The following is a 21191-nucleotide window of genomic DNA, read 5'->3' as shown; positions in this document are numbered from 1 at the left end:
AACTGGACTTTTGAAGACTCCACAGAGGGAAAAACAAAGATGCAACTATAGTCTAGAGTAGGTATGGTGTGGCTGGAACTAAGACATCCTACTAAGAAAGAGATTGGAGAAATATAATAATGATAAAGTTGATATTCATCTGGCACCTACCACAGTCAGATGCATTATCTTTAGCATATTATAATGTCCAGTTCATACAATATTCATAAAAACCCTAAGAAGGAGATATTATTATTATACCAATTTTACAAGTTCAGTAATGTTGTCATGGTTACACAGTGGTTAAATGAGTAGATGGCAAAATTTTGAACCTCTGGGTTTTGATTCCAGAGCTCACACTCATAATCAGTGATCTCTGCTGCCTCTGGACTATGATAAACCTGTTAAGACAAGAGAATTTTAGTTGTCATCTTATAGTCCAGGAATTAACGTATGCTCCTCATCCCAGAATGACTGAATTAGGAACTCTGTAGCAGGCCCAGCAATCCATAATTTCACAAGCTCTCTAGGTGATTCTAATGATCAATAAAATGTGAGAACCTCTGATGTAGACAGTGAGAACTGCTGCAACATTTTTAAGCAGAGAAGTGACTTAGATGATGCTCCCTGAGAGTTGGTCATTCTTATCCACACAACCAAAGGGGAAACCATAAGTTTGGGTTTGATAGTTCTCACTTCAGAGGGAAGTAAGACTCAAACTCTCTCATTTTCTCCTTTGCACCTGCAAAGTCACATGCCTACTCCCCCTACTCACAGAGAATGAAGTTAAAAACAAAGGCTACTAAAAGTGGCAGGAGTAACGGAGCCTCCTTAACCTGATGGGTGAAACGAGAAAAATAAAAGTAACCTTTGTGATCTTATTGCAGGAAAAATGCCACTAATAAGGCATGACTTAGATAAATTTTAATCTATTAGAATTGCTTAGCTTTATGAGTAAAAATAGTATCCATGTAACAATTAAAGATATTTCTCATTCTTTTGACCAAAAAAATTTTTCATTAGGAATAGTTGTAGTAATAACTATATTTATATTTTTTGCAAAATACACATCATAGTATTAGAGTAACATGAAATTTTCACTCGTTTAGAAAGGGGTGGATAGGAATTAAAAAATACCTTTAGAAAGTCAAATTTAATGTCTACTAGAAGGATTACAATAGAACAGTAATCTTCAATTGGTATTTTATTTCTTTTCAACTAAGTTACATCCATTTCATTAACCTGCAGTAAACTTCTTCCACTACCAATTTTTACATTTAATGCTTTTAATGCCCTTTAATCTGATTTTCAAGGACCATACTTAGACTACTATGATTTACTTACTGAAACTCAATCAACCTAGAAATCAGAAACTGTTAAAAATTTTGTAAAAAATATGAAAATGACTAATAATATACATATTTTTGAGGAGAGAACAAATATTTGAAAAAACTAATAAAGCAACTAACTTGACCTTGAAATACTCTTAAGGATGAAAAAAAAAAAGGATTTAATCTGGTGCCCATTCTCACCTCAAATTCATGTGTGAGTAAAGAAAAAGAAATATCATATTTATTTGTGTGGCTAGGATTCAACATGTTGTGCTTGAAATCCAGGGAAGAAAATGCAGGATTTAAAATAAATATACAGTTTTATATAATCGTGCTGCTGTGTTTCTTGAGTCCCGTATCTTCAAGGTAACCTAGAAGGCAGTGGCACTCCACTCCGGTACTCCTGCCTGGAAAATCCCATGGACGGAGAAGCCTGGTGGACCTCAGTCCATGGGGTCGCTGAGGGTCGGACACGATTGAGTGACTTCACTTTCACTTTTCACTTTCATGCATTGGAGAAGGAAATGGCAACCCACTCCAGTGTTCTTGCCTGGAGAATCCCAGGGACGGGGGAGCCTGGTGGGCTGCCGTCTATGGGGTCGCACAGAATCAGACACGACTGAAGTGACTTAGCAGCAGCAGTACTTTGATTAAAAGTTTTTTCATTCTTATTAACTGACAGACACACAGCAGCAGGGAGAAGAGAAGTGGCCACCCCCCTCCCTCTCTTTTCCTCCCCCTTTCCACGTTTCCTCTTTCTAGTGTGTGAGATGAGTGCAATTATGCAGTAGTTTGAACATTCTTTGGCATTGCCTTTCTTTGGGCTTGGAATGAAAACTGACATTTTCCAGTCCTGTGGCCACTGCTGAGTTTTCCAAATTTGCTGGCATATTGATTGCAGCACTTTCACAGTGTCGTCTTTTAGAATTTGAAATAGCTCAACTGAAATTCCATCACTTCCACTAGCTTTGTTCATAGTGATGCTTCCTAAGGCCCATTCATATCCCAGGATGTCTGGCTGTAGGTGAGTGATCACACCACCATGGTTATCTGGGTCATGAAGATCGTTTTTGTATAGTTCTGTGTATTCTTGGCACCTATTCTTAATATCTTCTGCTACTGTTAGGTCCATACCATTGCTGTCCTTTATTGAGCCCATTTTTGCATGAAGTGTTCCCTTGGTATCTCTAATTTTCTTGAAGAGATCTCTAGTCTTTCCCATTCTATTAGTTTCCTCTATTTCTTTGCATTGATCACTGAGGAAAGCTTTCTTATCTCTCCTTGCTATTCTTTGGAACTTTGAAATTCCCCGGGCCAGAATATTGGAGTGGGTAGCCTTTCCCTTCTCCAGCAGATCTTCCCAACCCAGGGATTGAACCCAGGACTCCTGCATTGCAGGCGGATTCTTTACCACCTTAGCCACAAGGGAAATCCAAGAATACTGGAGTTGGTAGCCTATCTCTTCTCCAGGGGATCTTCCCAACCCAGGAATCAAATTGGTATCTCCTTCACTGCAGGCAGATTCTTTACCAACTGAGCTATCAGGGCCATGTGAGAAGGCAACAATTATTTGGCAGTTCACTAAAACCTTCACTAGCTTCAGAGTAAATTATGTCCGCATCTGTGTATGTCCACAGTGGCAGGACATCTGACACCCACAGCCAAAGGGGGAGGGATTGAGTCTGGACTGAGCAGAGGTTCGGAGGAGGGGAGAGGAGCTAATTACCTGGGTCCCTCTGCCTCCTCATAGGCCCCCATCCTGCACAGTGGACCAGGAAAGCCTGGAGAAGAATGAGTGGAGGAAACACAGAGTTCCCCACTCTTCTCTGTTCACCTACTCTTTAGTTAGAACAACCCTGGTGGCTTAGAGGTTAAAGCGTCTGCCTGCAATGCAGGAGACCTGGGTTCGATCCCTGGGTTGGAAGATTCCCTGGAGAAGGAAGTGGCAACCCACTCCAGTATTCTTGCCTGGAGAACCCCATGGACAGAGGAGCGTGGTGGGCTACAGTCCATGGTGTCGCAAAGAGTCGGACACAACTGAGCGACTTCACTTTCACTTTCTTTCACTCGTTAATTAAACAACTATGCATCAACCATCTACCTGTACTAAGTACATAGTGTAAGTTAAACTTTACCATGAATCTTGACCGCTTGTGGTTTATAATCAAGTGATGGTAACAAACTTGAAATGATTATATAAGTTATTACATCACTACAACTGTGACAAAAGCTACAAGGTGAGAGAGCAGAGTGCTTTTAGGGAGAATGACTGTAGCACCATGCTGTAGCCATGCCCATCTCCAGAAAAGAAGAAAATAGAGCCAATATTGTGTAACAATCATTATCAGAATGAATTTCTATTTCTCAGGGCAACAGCGGTATAGGTGATAGCATTAATACAATAATGTCAAGGAATTTAGAAAATGCTGGCTACATGATAAGCCATATAATGAACTATGTATAAAATTTTGTTATTGTAAAGATGAAAAGAAATCCCTGGAATCTTCCCCTCCCCACCAGATTTTAATAATACACATTCCTCACAAAAAGAAGGAAACACATTTTCAATCTTATGCACCTGTGTGGCTAGTCAATTATTCACAAAGCATCATGGATCTGATACATAGTTTCTCTACCTAATTCTGTTGGACAGCCAATTTGTAATGCTAACCAAAATGTGCACAGGAACCTTAAAGGAACCATCACAGATATTTTCTGAGGATCCATTTAGTGGTAAATTGAGGGATATTTGGAAGAGTCAGATATGGACAGATATCATCTTAGCACATGTTTATCTATCATCTGGAATTGCCAATAAATATAGTGTTTAAATTGCAGTGGTTAAGAATAAAGACCCTGATAATGAGAGAATCTAGCAGTAGATCATATAAATGATTATAGGGCTGTATAAAAATGACTACCAGACCAGCCACAAAAAGTATAACAGGAACAACCTTTGATTATTTGTTAATCATTCAGGCCAGTGGTTCTCAAAATTTAGGTGGGGGGCATAAGAATTGCTGGATGAACCTATTAAAATAAATACAGATCAGAGGCTCTGATTAGAGATTCTAAGCATCTAATAAAGGGGAAAATTCCAGAATCTGCTTGTTTAACAAGCATCCCAGGCAATCTAAATACTTCTCTTAGACAGTATTCTGACAAACAAAACTTTGAATAATTTTCAAGTTATCATCCAGGATCATCCCCCTCTTTTGACTCCAGTGGTCCTAGACTACCTTCAGTTCCTGAAACAAACTGTGATCAATCTCTCCCAGGACTTTTACATTAACAGCTGCCTTTCTAGGAATGATTTTCTGATACTTCTTGGGCCAACTCCAACTTCAAGTGTAAACATCACCTCCCCAGGGGAATTCCCTGCTTCTGCAGATCAGATTAGCAACTCTGGCCATACACTCCAATATGCCCTTTACCTCTCCTTCTCACACATGTATTTCTCCTGTTCAGTGTCTATCTCTTCCCATGTGCCCCCACCTCCAAGTCAAGAGCTCCATGGAGGAAGAAATCACGTTTATCTTGGTCACCATTACATCCCCAACACTTCTCACAGTGCTGGGCAGAATGGCCACTCAGCACAATTTAATGAACAAAAAAATGAATGAATGTTAATATACAAACCTCCTCATGAGAGGCAGTACTACCTGCAATTTCTCCTTTATCTGTCATTTAGATCCATTTTTAAGAACAGCACTTAATAGGGAAAAAGATAAGGATATTTTCTTTGGGGTAAAAACAGGAGAATGTGAGATTAAAAATAGCTCCCTCTTCAGTCTGCCTGGACGTGAGTCTCAGTGAACTCCGGGAGTTGGTGATGGACAGGGAGGCCTGGCGTGCTGCGATTCATGGGGTCGCAAAGAGTCGGACACGACTGAGTGACTGATCTGATCTGATCTGATCAGTCTGCTTGAAGTAAAATGCTACTGCCCATGTTGATCTGGGGTATAAAAAATGCTGCATGCACTGCTCATTTATGATCTGCAGATCATTGAGATGGCTACTTATCCTTGTCAGCACAACCTCTTACTATTAAGAGCTATTAAATATCAACTATGTCAGGGACTGAGAGAGGCTCATGTAAATTATCCCTGGAGATCTTGGGAGGAAAAAAATGTGATGACTGATTACAGATTAGTAACTGAATGGACCTCTGCATTAGATTTTGTGACATTCAATTGTAGCTATTAGCATGATCTCTCAGAATATCAACACAAAAATTTGAGAAAAATTATTTTCAACTGATTGTTACTGATGAAGTCATGGGCTTTCCAGGTGGTGCTAATGGTAAAGAACCCAGCTGCCAGTGTAGGAAACATGAGTTATGGGTTTGATCTCTAGGGTTGCAGATTGGACACAACTGAAGCGACTTAGCTAGCACACACCCACAAAGTCATCTAGGTGTATATTAGATAAGCCTTTACTGAGTGCTAGGCAAAATGAATAAAACAAAGGTTCTGTACCCATAAAAGATTTTTAACCTGGTTGGTGATTATATCAGCTTTTTTCTAAACATACCTATGGAACAATGACAAATCTCAATATTACATAGCAATAAACATCTGTTCTGTGTCTGCAAAATTCAGTTTATCTACACTGGGTTCATTCATGCATCTGAGGGTAAACTAATCTAGACTGATTTTAGCTGGGTCAGTTGGGTTCTGCTTCATACGTTTATTACCCTTATTCTGGAACCAGCAACCTAGTCTGAGGCTGGCATTTCATGGCAATGGCTGAAGCACAGGAGAATAAACACAGTTTGGAAGCTCTCCTTCAAGTCTCTGTTTGCATCACAGTTACGGACTTCCCTGGTGGCTGAGATGGTAAAGCGTCTGCCTAAAATGCGGGAGACCCAGGTTCGATCCCTGGGTCAGGAAGATCCTCTGGAGAAGGAAATGGCAACTCATTCCAGTACTCTTGCCTGGAAAATCCCATGGATGGAGGAACCTGGCAGGCTACAGCCCATGGGGTCTCAAAGAGTTGGATATGACTGAGCAACTTCACTTCATGGATATCTTATTGGCCTAAGCTAGTCACATGCCTAAACTCAGAATAAAAAGGCAGGGAAAATACTTCACCTCTTGATGGAATACTTCAAAACAAAGCACAGGGTGTGGATAAAAAGAGGGGAGGAAGAATCAGCAAGTAATGCAATCGATTATAGTAATATGAAGATGGGAACAAGAGAATAAGAGCCAGTAACAGTAAAGAATCTGCCTGCAATGCAGGAGACCTGGGTTCAATCCCTGAGTTGGAAGATGCCCTGGAGGAGGAAATGACAAACTTCTCCAGCATTCTCTTGCTTGGAGAATTCCATGTACAGAGGAGCCTGGCCAGCTACAGTCCATGGGGTCACACACAGTTGGACATGACTGAGGGACTAACAGACTTTGAGAAATGTCAGGACTGAGCAAATAAAATTTATTCCTTTATTTTCACTACAACTCTGGTGACTTATGTTAAAACCTTAGCAGCAAGCCAATATGTTTGCTTAAGTGTTTCTAGTTGGTGAAATTTAAGATTTATCTGAAGGATCAAGAACTCTCCATAAGTCCTTGAATCTAAAGTTTGCTCAACATTAGAAAAACATCAAGCAGCAATAGCCAGGACATGGAAGCAACCTAGATGTCCATCAGCAGATGAATGGATAAGAATGCTGTGGTACATAAACACAATGGAGTATTACTCAGCCATTAAAAAGAATACATTTGAATCAGTTCTAATGACGTGGATGAAACTGGAGCCTATTATACAGAGTGAAGTAAGCCAGAAAGGAAAACACCAACACAGTATACTAATGCATATATATGGAATTTAGAAAGATGGTAACGGTAACCCTGTATGCGAGACAGCAAAAGAGACACAGATGTATAAAACAGTCTTTTGGACTCTGTGGGAGAGGGAGAGGGGGGGATGATTTGGGAGAATGCATTGAAATATGTATAATATCATATATGAAATGAATCGCCAGTCCAGGTTCGATGCAGGATACAGGATGCTTGGGGCTGGTGCACTGGGATGACCCAGAGGGATGGTACAGGGAGGGAGGTGGGAGGGGGGTTCAGGATGGGGAACACGTGTACACCCATGGTGGATTCATGTTGATGTATGGCAAAACCAATACGATATTGTAAAGTAATTAGCCTCCAATTAAAATAAATAAATTTAAATTAAAAAACTATAAAAAAGTAAATAAATAAAGTTTGCTCAACATTAGAAAAACATCAAGTAGCAAGAGTTTTAATAGCATGGGATAATAGATATAGGATAAAAGTTCCTTAATGCTATTTGAAAGCCACTAAGTATTAGAATACTACAAAGAGGAAGTTCAGAATTGTGTTTCTATTCTTTATTAAGATGCTTTGTGTAATTAGCAGTGTTTCTATCAGAATAAATAGTAATTTGGAATTCATCCAAATTAAAAGCCCAAATGAAACAGAAACATTAGTGGTGAATAGAATGTTAAAAGAGTCAAACTTCTCTAGGGTAGATATGTCTGTGCAAGTCGGTGCAATTTAAATCAAATCTATAGAATCCATGTGGAATAACACAGAATAAATAGAGAGGAAATTTATGGGACGAGGAACTAACAACCCAACAGATATCCAACCAGAAGAGAAATTCATTTCCAGTTTTCTGAAAACTCTAAAAATCAAATTAAGTTCTATACATACCATCATGAAATCTGCTTTGGCATCTTAAAAAATAAAAAAGGCAAATATATGTTTAAAAAGTCATCATTCATCCTTTGTTACTCAGTATCTTCTGGTTCTGGTAAAGAAAAATGTTACCAAGTGGAAAGCATGACTTATTACAATACTACAATACTAGGAGTGTGGATGGTGCTCATGCTCAATTCCAACTGACCCTTTGAGCCCCCATGGACTGATAGTTCACCAGCTCCTCTGTCCATGGAATTTTCTAGGCAAGAATACTACAGAAGGTTGCCATTTCCTTTCCCAGGGAAGACTAAGGATACCACCTTCTATAGAGAAGGTTTGAAAGCATATCCAACATGATTTACCATTAGTACTTAAGAGAAGCGACCAGGTCACATCACCTGGATCTAATTTGTCATTGTGCCACCAGCATCATCTGCTTCAGTGTTCACTGCTCATATGACAGAGATGTGGCATGCACAGATGCAGTCAAGTTGAGTCTAGATAACTATAACTAGAGACATTCCAAATTAGTTACTTACAATGTCTAGGAGAGTCAAACAAGACAGTTCTGGTCTATGCCTACCATGGAAGCAAATGTTTTCTTGGGATAATATAAATAAGCATAGATATTAAGACCTTATCAGCTCCTACAAAACAGAGAAGATCCAGGTGTAGTGATGACCTGCAAAAAATGAACCTCTTAAGCAAAAATATTCATTTCTAGCATTATCTCAACACCTAAAATTATAAAACTTGTAGGAGTAAACATAGGAGAACATCTTCATGACCTCAGGTTGGGTTTCTGTTTTGTTCTGGGTGTGACTCCAGGCTTGTGAGATCTTAATTCCCTGGCCAAGGGTTGAATGTGAGCTCTCAGCAGAGAGAGTCTGGAGTCCTAACCTCTGGACACCAGGGAATTCCCACAACCTCAGTTTAATTAAGGTTTCTTACATAGGATAATAATAAATTGGATTTCTCTATAATTAGAAAGTACTCTTTAAAGGACACTGTTAGGAAAGGAAATAAGCCAAAGTCTTGTTAGCAAAACACATACCTCCTCTTAAAGTAACTGATTCAGCATATATAAATAATTCATACAATTCAAAAAAAAAAAAAAGAAGAAGATAAATACCACATTCTTTAAAACAAATTATAAAATATTTGAACTGATACTTTACAAAAGAAATACAGGTGGAGAAATAAGCACATGTGAAATTTCTCAACGTATTGGTTACTAGTTAAAAGCACAATGATACACTACTGTCCATGTACTAATATCAGTTAACGTTAAAGAAAAGCAACCTGAAAATACCAAGTGTTGGGAAGAGGCAGCGCAAGTGAAACAATCATACACTGCTAGTGAGATTGCACGATGATACAGCAACTTTGGGAAACAGCAGTTTCTGGCAGAAGTCAACATACACCTAACAAATAATCCAGAAATTCCACTGCTAGATGTTCACTCAAACGAAAAAAAAAAAAAATCTGTCTCTACAAAGACGTGTATGAGAACGTTAAAGAAACTTTTTTATAAATAGTTATTTATTCTAGAAATAACCCAGATGTCTATTAACTGCTTAAGAGATAAACTGTGGTATATCCATAAAACATTATTCAGCACTGACAGGAACAAAATACCGCTACCTGCACCAAGACAAAAGGCTAGACACTTTAATATTTCACTTCTATAAAAATCTTAAAAACGCAAAACTATAGAGAAAGAGAACAGATCAGATATTAGCACTGATGGGGAGGGGTGGGGGACTGACCGCAAAGGGCCATGAGGAAACGTCTGGGGTCACAGAAATGTTCTGTGTCTCAGTTGTGGTGGTTGTTACACAGTTATTTACACTTGCTGAAACTTACAAACTGCAAAACTAAATGTGAGAATTTGTGCTATGTAAATTACATTTCAGTACATTAGACCTTTTACAAAAGAGACAAACAATGGTAGCTTAAACCAGGGTCATAAGAGAGAAAATGGGAAGGTGAAGCAGCGTAAGTGGAAGCCTGACCAAAATGGTGATACAGGAGACTCCTGAGCATCCCTCCTTCTCACGGACATAACAAGTGTATAGCTATACACAGAGCAGTTATCTCTGAGAAAATTCCAGAAAGTAGCTGAACAACTCCTACACATAATATAAATGAAAAAAATACCTACAATGAAATGGAAAGTCTGAGACTCTTGCCGTAAAGCCCAACACACTAACATACAGTCAGTAGCAAACTCCCAACTGCCAGCTTCTCCCTGAGGACCTAAGAGTTTGGACCCCCCAGTTAGTGGTCCCAGCTTTTATGATTTCCATCCTGGGGGTGGATTCCCCAAACACCTAGCCCTGAAAGTCAGTGAGGCTTTCATCAAGAGACCCACGAGAATATAGCAAACAAGTGAGCAACTGTTAACATGTCCGTAAGCCCTCACCATGGCTCTTCTTCCTCTGCCAGCACAGACGGAGCAGAGAAAAATCACTCATTCCCCAGGCTTTCCCTAAAAGGAACCTATCTGCATACTCTGGAAGCTGCTGCCTGGAGGTCAGGCTGCTAATTTAGCACATATCTAGGGACTTGCTGTGGTCATCACTGAAAACCAGGGGAGCCTGCAGACACTTCCCTTTCCTTCTAGCTGAAGCTGGCTCTAAGTCACCAGTATTTCCCTGGAAGGAGTTTGTACACATGTCTGCATCGCAGCTTTTGTGGCTGCTGCCCCATAGACCAGTCCCCAAACTTGCTGGTTCTGCTGGCTAATAAGGCTACCGTGTACAAGTCTCACACATGGGGTAATAAGCTGCTCAACACTGGTCTAATGGTTTGGGGGATATGATGCCAAAAGAAAAAGCAACAAAAGCAAAAACAAGTGGGATATATCAAACTAAAAAGCTTTTGATCATCAAGGGAAACCATGAACAAAAAGAAAAGGTAATGTGGAGTAGGAGAAAATATTTGTAAACCACACATCTAATAAGGGGTTAATATCCAAAACAAGGAACTGATAGAACTCAAGAGCAAAAAACCAAATAGTCCCCCCAAAATGGGCCAAGGATCTGAATAGACATTTTTCCAAAGAAGACATGCAGATGGCCACCAGACACATGAAAAGATGCCCAATATTATTAATCATCAGGAAATGCAAATCAACTCACACCTGTTCGGATGGCTATTATCAGAAAGATAAGAGACAACAAATGTTACTGAAGATGTGGAGAAAAGGGAACGACTGTACAGTGTTGGTGGAAATCTAAGTTGGTACAGTCACTAGAGAACACAGTATTAAGGTTCCTCAAGAAATTACAAAACAAACTACCCTATGATCCAGTAATCTACTTCCAGGTATGTATCCAAAGAACAAAATCATGATCACAAAGAGATATCTTTACTCCAAGACTCACAACATTATTTACAATAGCCAAGGTATGGAACTAACCTAAGTACCCATCAATAGATGAATGGACAAATAAAGCGTGGCCTATGTATACAATGGAGTATTATTCAGTCTTTAAAGAAAAAGGCAATTGTTCCATTTGTGACCACACAGATGAACCTGGAGAGCATTACACTAAGTGAAACAAGCTTAACAAAGAAAAATACTACATGGTATCACTTATATGTGGAATCTTATTAAACAACTGAATGGAGAGAAACAAAGAGTAAAATAGTGCAGGCCAGGACCCAGGAGTTGGGGACTTAGGGGGAGGCTGGTCAAAAGACACAAACTCAACTATACAATAAATAAGCTTTGAGGATCTAATGTGTAGCTCAATGTTCTCAGCAAAAAAGGAGAGTACATATATGAGGTGATAGGTGTGTTAATTAACTAAGTAGGAGGAATCTTTTTCATAACACGCACATATATCAAATCCTCATGATATATTGTTTAAATATCTTACAATCTTGTCAATTATACCCCCAATAAAACTGGGGAAAGAGGATTGGATGCCATGTTTTTCAACAGAGTAACTGAAATTAAATAGTGTTTGTAAAGAATGTAACACATTTGTAAAGAAAGTACCTGACAGATTGTAAGGACTTAATGAATGTTAGCAGTCAACATTTTTAGCTTGCCTAAGTTAAAGATTGTGAGCAAAGAAAGTCAAGTATGAATAATACCACAGAACTATCTACAAATAGTGTTGGGGAAGCTTAGCTGTATCGCTAGATATTAGCAGAGTTTTTGCTTTCTTTTTAACAAAGCTTTGTAGAAGAAAATGTCTATTATTAACTAACTCCTCCGAAAGATATTCACTGAATGCCAGACCACATGCCACATGTTGGGATATAATCTAATGGTAAATAAGATACCATTTCGACTCTCAATAATGAACTTGTGAGACTTACAAGTAAATATACAATAACAATAGAAGGGGCACCTACTCTAATAAACCCTCCAATAAACCAAAGACTTAAGAACAGAAGTCAAGAAAAAGCGTATTATGGAAAGTCTAAGTAAACCGAGGACCTGGTAGGAAACTACGACTATAGTGGGAAGGGCAGTGTGGGAAGACGGAGGGGAAGAACATTTTGTGCAAAAGGCAGAATTTGCTTGAGAACCCAGACATGAGTGGTGCCACAGTGCATCCCCAGCATTACTGCGGTGGAGGAAGGAAGAGGGCTGGAGCACCCAGAAAGGCAGGTGAGGCCAGAGAGGCAAACAGGTTCCGGGTTAGACTGGGCTTGGGAAAGCAACCTAGGGATTTTAAACTTTATCCTTAAGATCATGAAAGTGAAAATGAAGGTCGCTCAGCTGTGTCCGACTCTTTGTGACCCCACGGGCTATACAGTCAATGGAATTCTCCAGGCCAGAATACTGGAGTGGGTAGCCCTTCCCTTCTCCAGGGGATCTTCCCAACCCAGGGACTGAACCCAGGTCTCCTGCATTGCAGGTGGATTCTTTACCAGCTGAGCCACCAGGGAAGCCTGACAGAGTGGTAATAATTAAGAATGATGCCCACATTTCTGATTTAGGCAATGATGCCAATTATTAGAGCTAGGAAATACTGGACAGGGAGCATGATGGAAGGGAAGATGATGAACATATATATTTAGTCATAATATGAAAATGTTAAGTCATATAATATAGCTAGCTCTTTTTATAAATATTTGTTATATCTTGAACTATAATTCTTACAAAGTTAAAAACCTTTACATTTTTCACTTTATGGATTATTTTCTTTCTATCGCACATTTTTATTATTATAAATAGATATATAAAGAACAATGGAAACTAAAACTGCTTTTTGCAAAAATGATTAGTTAGTGACTCATTATTTTCCTTTTTGTGCTCAGGAAAGAAATCAAGCACATTTCTGAGCTTTAGGAGAAATTAAGTTTTACCTTCTTGTAAATTGCCCTTTTTTTTCTTACCCAACTTTACCCAGGACTTTGTTTCCTTTCTGCATAGCTGTGTACTTACGTGTTTATATTATCTAATACCATGTCCTTCTATCTTGAGGACAGAGACTATGCTTAGTTATTTCAAAGTACCCAACTATCTTGGAAAATTTGGGGAATTATTTGAGTACTTAATTGATGAATTTGCTGAATGACTAGAGAGTACGAATCCATTAGTCCAAGTGACTAAAGAATCCTAACTCGCTTATCTAATAATATGACTTCAGAAGTCATTTCCTTTTCTCTATACTTTATGCTAAATCCTTTAGCACCAAATTCTATTATTAGAACAGATGCTGAAGTCTTATTCTAAAAATCAATCTTTATTTAATCTGTTTGACCTTATTCCTTTAATTTTCTTTCTAATTGCTTAACCTTAGTCCTTTTAAAACTTTATGAGAAAAGATGATTTATCCTTCAAACTGCTTACTCACTCAGCCGTTGAAACACTTAGGCTAGAGTTTGTCCAGGGTGTAAATAAATGGGTATCTTTTTTGAGTGATGAGACCACAATATATTTTAGCACTTGTAAAAGCCCCACCAAACACATAAACCATAAAAACCAAAGCATTTGACCTTCCTCAACCGTCACATATCTATTATAAACAGTTAATATGCTCAATGCAGCCACAGTCTGGTGTTACCAGAACTGTACAAGAATGTTGTAATCGGAACTTGAACTCTGTGTTGGCATTGGCAATGAATGTGACTTGTGGTATAGTTCAAACTGGTTAATTTTAGATTCACTGCACCTGTATACTTTTCTGGTACCTAAAAGATTCTTGTTTCTTTTCTTTTTTTTTTAATACAATTTTGCTATCTGATTAAGAAAGTTGTGCTTTGTGGTTTGGATTCTAGTAAAGGATTTATTCTCTTACTATACATGCTATCTGAGAAAAATCCGTATCCTCTCTCTTTAATGAAAGGTATAAAAAGCAAAAGGAAGGACACTGAAATGGTGTTCACCTTGAGTGACATGTGACACAGCACAGAAAAAGGCTGCAGAAGCAGCAAGATCATCAATGTTATCTGATCGGATCTTACTCGATGGCAGCATGGCAGAGCTCTCTACTCATGGAGGATTTCATTATGTGCTTGGGGGGAAAAAAGGAAATACATTCTTGAACTTCTACCTATCAGTATTTGTTTTAGAAGGGTAAGGTAGTCTAGGAATTAAGAACCTATGGGTAAAATTTGTTATAAAATGCCAATGAACATCTTCTTGTCTGGAAGCATCTCTTTTCAATATCACATAATTTTCTCTTATAACTTATTTGCCTCTTCATAGAAAAACATCAAGCATCACTTGACAGTATAATAGCAGTTATGAATATGGTCAATTGGTATATGTGCTTTCTTCTCTAAAGTATGTACATGCACAAAGAGGAACCCTGAGAAAAGTCTAATTCATGCCTTGAATCTCAAATAATTAAAAATTTGGTCCTATATCAAGCCCTTTTCTTTTGTAAAAATTGAATGTCCTCCAAACATTTCACATACTGGACTTTTTATACAATGAGATGTGTCCACTAATAAATGTTTTCATATTTTATAAATTATATATTTTAAATATGTGATTTAAAAGCACTGGTCTCCATCTGCAGATGAATGGATAAGAAAGTTGTGGTACATATACACAATGGAATATTACTCAGCTATTAAAAAGAATGCATTTGAGTCAGTTCTCATGAGGTGGATGAAACTGAAGCTTATTATACAGAGTGAAGTAAATCAGAAAGAAAAACACCAATGTAGTATATTAATGCATATATATGGAATTTAGAAAGATGGTAACTACGACCATCTGTGAGACAGCAAAAGACACAGATGTAAGGAATAGACTTTTGGACTCTGTGGGAGAAACCAAGGGTAGGATGATTTGAGAGAATAGCATTGAAACATGTATGTTACCATATGTGAAATAGATGACCAGTCCAAGTTCGATGCATGAAACAGGGCACTCAAAGCACTGGGACAACCCAGAGGGATGGGATGGGGTGGGGAGCGGGGATTGGGACGGGGGGACACACGCACACCCATGGCTGATTCATGTCAACGTATGGCAAAAACCACCACAATATTGTAAAGTAATTGGCCTCCAATTAAAATAAATTAATAATTTAAAAAAGCACTGGTCAACAATTGACTCAGGAATAAATTCCTTCAGATTTAACAGATGGAGGAAGCCTCTGAAGTAGGCCAAGGAGGGACAAAGATCTGGGTGGGAACTGTGTTCTCCTCAATAGCAACACTCCCAACAAGAATAAGAAGGGCACAGGAGACATGCTCCTTTGTGAAATAAATTAGGTGTTTACCTACCTCTCACTTGGCTGTCTATGAAACAGAGAACGTATGTCTATTATTTTCCTGTATCATTAATTATCCTCTGATAAAAAATTCAGGTTTCTGAAAATATGAAGTTTTGAAATGGCTCTGTGCCTGGGAAAATGAAATCTTTAGTATTAAAGTGAGCATGGAATAGACAGAAATACTTTCTTGATGATTATATGGAATGTGGGCTAATTGACAGGGTACTTTGTAGAGTAAAAGAATTATTTGATTGTGATATCTAAATATGCTGGACAGGTAATACAAAAAGCATGAACTTCTGGATTAGTTGGTATAAGTGCAAACAAGATGAGAAAGAGTAAAAACAAGGAGAAAATAAAACCCACAAATTATAGCAGTTGTGCAGTCTGAGGGACTCAGCCACTATTTGCATCAATACCAAGTCAGCAGCTCTTTAAGGCACAAAGAATCTCCACTGTGAGTGTGACTGTGTGTTGACACAGAAGCCTATCCCATAGCCTACATATATATATAAGTGATAGCAAAGACAAAACAATTAAGACAAACGTTTCAGCACATCAAGGGTAATAAAGTACGGGGTCTCATAAAGGTCAGCCACTTATCCTCAAGAGCTCTCAAGAGCTCTCAAGATAGTCTATATTTAACTGTATTTTTACTTCACTTGGGCTTCCCTAGTAGCTCAATTGGTAAAGAATCTGCCTGCAGTGCAGGAGACCCCAGTTCAATTCCTGGGTCAGGAAAATTCCCTGGAGAATGGATAGGCTACCCACTCTAGTCTTTTTGGGTTTCCCTGATGGCTCAGCTGGTAAAGATTCCACCTGCAATGTGGGAGACATGGGTTCAATCCCTGAGTTGGGAAGATCCCCTGGAGAAGGGAATAACTACCCATTCCAGTATTCTGGCCTGGAGAACTCCATGGACTATCCATGGGGTCACAGAGTCGGACATGACTGAGCTCACTTCACTTTAACTGGATTCAAACGTTGTATATATTTGAAATTCTGTTCAGTTAAAATCATATGCAAAATATAACAACTAAAACTAGTAATAAAAGTGAGAGGTACGATTGGTGGCCCAAGGTCCCACCCACTAACAACCTTTTATTCCTGCCTTCCTTGGATGCTAGGTACCCAGGAAAGTTCTGTGGAATCTCTACGGTTCTGAGGAGTCATGTGACTGAAACACTTAAAAAGGCATTTCAATCATATAGACTGGAAATACTTTCTGTGAAAATTAGACCTACTGTTTGTTGACTCCCAGATCCCTGACAAAAAGACAAGATTTGACAAATGTCAACACCTAGTTAGCATGGCAGCCTCAACAAATCTGTTATCCCGGCTCTACTCCTTCACACTGCTAAAGGGATGGTCAATCACCAACATCATCACTATCCAAAAAGACCAAAAGAAGAAAAATCCACAGCGTAACACTAATGTCAGCACATCTTAAAGAAGAAAGTTGAAATCTGTAGGCTCCAGGAAAATGAATTGATTTGTGCCACAAAACCCCAGAAAGGCTAGGGAACTGGAGACACCAGGTTCTGAAGATAGGAGTCAGAAGAGGGGCTATAAACAAGAAGATTTGAGTTAAGCCACTATTAACTTTCAATTATCTTTTTTTAAATTAACTTTCAATTACCCCTCAATTATCTTTCCAGGAAATAGAAGGTTTAATCTCTAGTAAGGCCTCTGATTCAAAGACAAATTTTGTAAGGAAAAGTAACAGAAAGTCATACTTGGGGGCTGGGAGATTAAGTGGGAGATTACGATTGACAGACATACACTTCTGATACTAGAGGTGGGAGGGGGGTTCAGGATGGGGAGCACGTGTACACCCGCGGCGGACTCATGATGATGTATGCCAAAACCAATACAATATTGTAAAGTAATTAGCCTCCAATTAAAACAAATAAATTTATATTAAAAAAATAAAAAATAAATAGATAACTAATGAGAACCAATTGTAGAGCACAGGAACACTACTCAATGTTCTGCGGTGACCTAAATGAGAAGGAAATCCAAACAAGAGGCGATACATGTATACACATAGCTGATTCACTTTGTTGTACAGTAGAAGCCAACACAACACTGTAAAGAAACTATATTCCAATGAAAGGTAATTTAATAAAAAAGAAAGCTGTACTTTCTTTTAGCCCTCTGTCTCTATTTAGTTTTCAGAACCCTGGAAATGGGTGACTCCTCAGAGGTCAGAGGCAACAGGAAATGCTAAGGTGATGGCTCAGCACCACTCCTGGGGGGTCGGCAATCTAGAACGCGAGAGAGCAGAGGGCTACCGGAAAGGTTTCTCCAGGAAGCACGCTTCTCCTTATTAGCTGTACAGTACTTAAAAGAATTGTGTACTGGTGTTTGCATGACAATAATAAATGAAAAAAGAATAAATAATAAATAAAGAATACTCAGTGCTTGATTACAATTCAAGTGGAGAGCAACAAACATAACTTTTGAAAAATAGATTTCTAAAAATAATTTCTTCTTGCTCTTTGAAAAAATAGTTACCTTCTCAATTTGTATCCTGTTTAAATTAATAAAAAAAATCATCCTCTGTTTTTAATGATTACTTTGGGAAGAGAGAAGTGATATGAAATCTTACAAGGAAAGTCAGGACTAGTAAGACATTGCTGCGGTTACAGATACTTTGTGCATACATACTCAGTCGTTTAGTTGTGTCCCACTCTGCGAATGCAGGGACTGTAGCCTGCTAGACTCCTCTGTCCATGGGATTCTCCAGGCAAGAATACTGGAGTGGGTTGCCATGTCCTCCTCCAGGGGATCTTCCTGACCCAGGGACTGAACCCATGACTCCTCCATCGCAGGTGGATTCTTTACTACTGTTCCACCAGGGAAGCCCCCAGAAATAATCCAGATCATCTTCACTATTCAAATATAATTCCTTTGATCATATATTGCCCAAATTGAACTTCTGGACACATTACACCCTTTTAGAGTATACTGTTTTAAAAAAAGGAAAAAAAAGAAGTCAAATTATTTTTCTTCATAAACAAAATCTGCCCTCTGTAAAGTCTAGAGTCATTACGAACTTTCTGGCATAACCTTCTGTAAAAATTTCCAACTGGAAATGTATTTTGCGTGATAACAGGTTGAAGTCATGAATCACTTGGTAACTCATTAGAGTGACGAGCATCAAAGCATCCCTCAGGAATTCAGGGGAAAGGTAGTTAAGCAATTAATGAAGTTATTTAAAATCCTGATATGGTTGAGGCTGCTTTGAAGACTGCTAGGGATTAATATTTATTTAATAGATTGTCAGTTTCCATGCCAAAGAAAGAAATGTGACAGAAGTCACCCTAGTCTAAATGCAAAAAAAGGTACCCCATTTGAAGCATATTTTATGGCTGTGATTGACACCATTATATCACCATACAAAAATCATCATTCTCAAGCTGAAATTAACATTGCTATTGTTTTCGATTGGAAGAATTGGCTCTAAATCCAGCAATTCTCTGCAGTGATTTATATTTTAGAAGCTGCTATTTTGCACCAGGAGGGAACATGTCAGAGTATAACTGCTCTCTGATGAGATATAAGGTATTAAAATTGATATGAGATGACAAAATGGGAGAATACCAATGTAGGGTAAAGTTTTCACTTGAGAACGGTCTCTGTTATGGCTTCATTCATGAGACTCTCTGCTAATCTTTATGGTCGATTCAGAACCTAGTTTTTCCCATGAAAATGTATAGGATGTGAGCCTGATGTTATGTAATTAGCTCTTATCTCTTGCATAAAGTACTGAAAATACAATTGGTGCTAGAAAGATGTCTCATTTGTAAATATATGATGACTGAGTTTATTGACAGAATAAAAAGCTCCCAAAGACATTTTAGGATTTTCTTAATTGTATCAAGACTTACTTTCATATGTGATAACCTCACTTACTTTTATCACTAGCTTGTTTACAGATTTCAGCCTGAAGTCCAGAACTATGGTTTCGTAAAAAATCATTATTTTTACCATATTATTTAATTTTTTAAACTACCTTTATCCCTGAAAACAGAGGCCTCTAAAATCTCTATTTTGGTTCTTTTGCTCACCCATGAAGCACTCTGAAATAGGGCCACTGTTAGGAGATAAAATTATATGAGTTTAAATTTTGGAGAGCAAGAACTGCTTGCTCTTCATTTTCATACCCTTTATACAGTACTAGACACCTGAATTCATGAATAAAGTTCTGTAAGTGTTAAAACTTAAGGTAACATTATTATTATTCTTGGGGCTTTCCTAGCAGCTCAGACTGCAAAGAACCTGCCTGCAAGGCAGGAGACCTGAGTTCAATCCTTGGGACAGGAAGGTCCCCTGGAGAAGGGCATGGCAACCCACTCCAGTATTCTTGCCTGGAGAATTCCCATGGACAGAGGAGCCTGGTGGGCTACAGTGCATGGGGTTGCAAAGAGTTGGACGTGACTGAACAACTAACACTATTATTATACACAATTACTAAAAAGCAATAATTAGAGCTCTTAGATTTGATTTCTATATCTAGGTCTTAAAATGTCTTGTAGGGCTGGGATGCTCTGTATACCCTACTTCCAGGATGCCTTTTTACTCAAAGTGCTCATGCTTGCTCTCAAGGACTGGTTTCCTCTTCTCTAATCTCTGACAGAATGAAGTTGCAACCAAAGGATCGTTAACTGTGTCATTCTACCTTCAGCTTGAACATCCCTTTTTTTCCAAGCAAAACAGGTTAAAAAATAAAAATGAAACCATCACCTTCTAACTTTGGAACAGTGGCATGGTGGCAGCCATGGTGAAGTAGAATGGTAAGGTTGGAGACGGGAGAATAGAATGCTTTTTTCATCAAAGACATTAGTCAAGTGATTGAGAAGGGGGTGAGACACAGAAACAAAACCTCTGGAAACAGAAGCTAAGCCCCAGTAAACCAGCTTGAATGCCTACATAAGGTCAGGATCTTGAAGTGCATGGTTAACGCCCTGGGAAATGTCATATATAATAATTTAAGTCAGACAAATACAGCATGTGAGCAAGGGGTCTTAGCTAAAACTTAATCAAAAGAAAGCATTTCAGTCCATAGCATCAATTTATAGCTTGGCGTCTAAGAATAATCCAATGCCCAAATGCCAAAAGAATGCCACTGGTTAATAAGTTAGCAACCTATTAGGTTCATTGCACAGCGATCACTTTTCTCACATGGAACATCAAAAACAACGAAGACGTGGGTAAGCCTGTGTATTCCATTCCCTTTCCCCCACTTCTCACCTCCTCCTTCCCAATCTGCTATTTAACAACAGATGAACCAAGAGCCTTATGCTATTGGGCTTGGAAGGTTGTTTTGTGCTAGAGTAAAAGTCATTATGTACAAAAATTATAGTATTACTGTATTCAAGAGAGAAGTTCTGAGTAGGATCTTCACCACACAATTCAGAGACCCTCTTCACATGCCTAGAAGCTTGATACTTCTCATCAGTGACTCTATAGGAAACATTTGAACCTTTCTCCCAGATATTTGA

At 38.6% G+C, this 21191-nt stretch overlaps 1 long non-coding RNA gene and 1 other non-coding gene across 5 annotated transcripts in view; one reads left to right on the top strand and one right to left on the bottom strand.

The window, feature by feature from the left end:
* The window catches only part of LOC138990413 (uncharacterized), a 236290-nt gene that overhangs the window by 31444 nt on the left and 183655 nt on the right, over positions 1-21191 (bottom strand). The gene's annotated exons all lie outside the window — the stretch shown is intronic.
* On the top strand, positions 6131-6203 carry TRNAF-AAA (transfer RNA phenylalanine (anticodon AAA)). The gene has a single exon. It is a non-coding gene; the product is annotated as a tRNA-Phe (tRNA).

This window comes from Bos mutus, chromosome 2 (assembly GCF_027580195.1).
Source record: "Bos mutus isolate GX-2022 chromosome 2, NWIPB_WYAK_1.1, whole genome shotgun sequence".
In the NCBI taxonomy this organism is placed as follows: Eukaryota; Metazoa; Chordata; class Mammalia; order Artiodactyla; family Bovidae; genus Bos; species Bos mutus.
The sequence above is the reverse complement of the archived record's forward strand: the minus strand, read 5'-3'. Positions and strand labels throughout refer to the sequence as shown.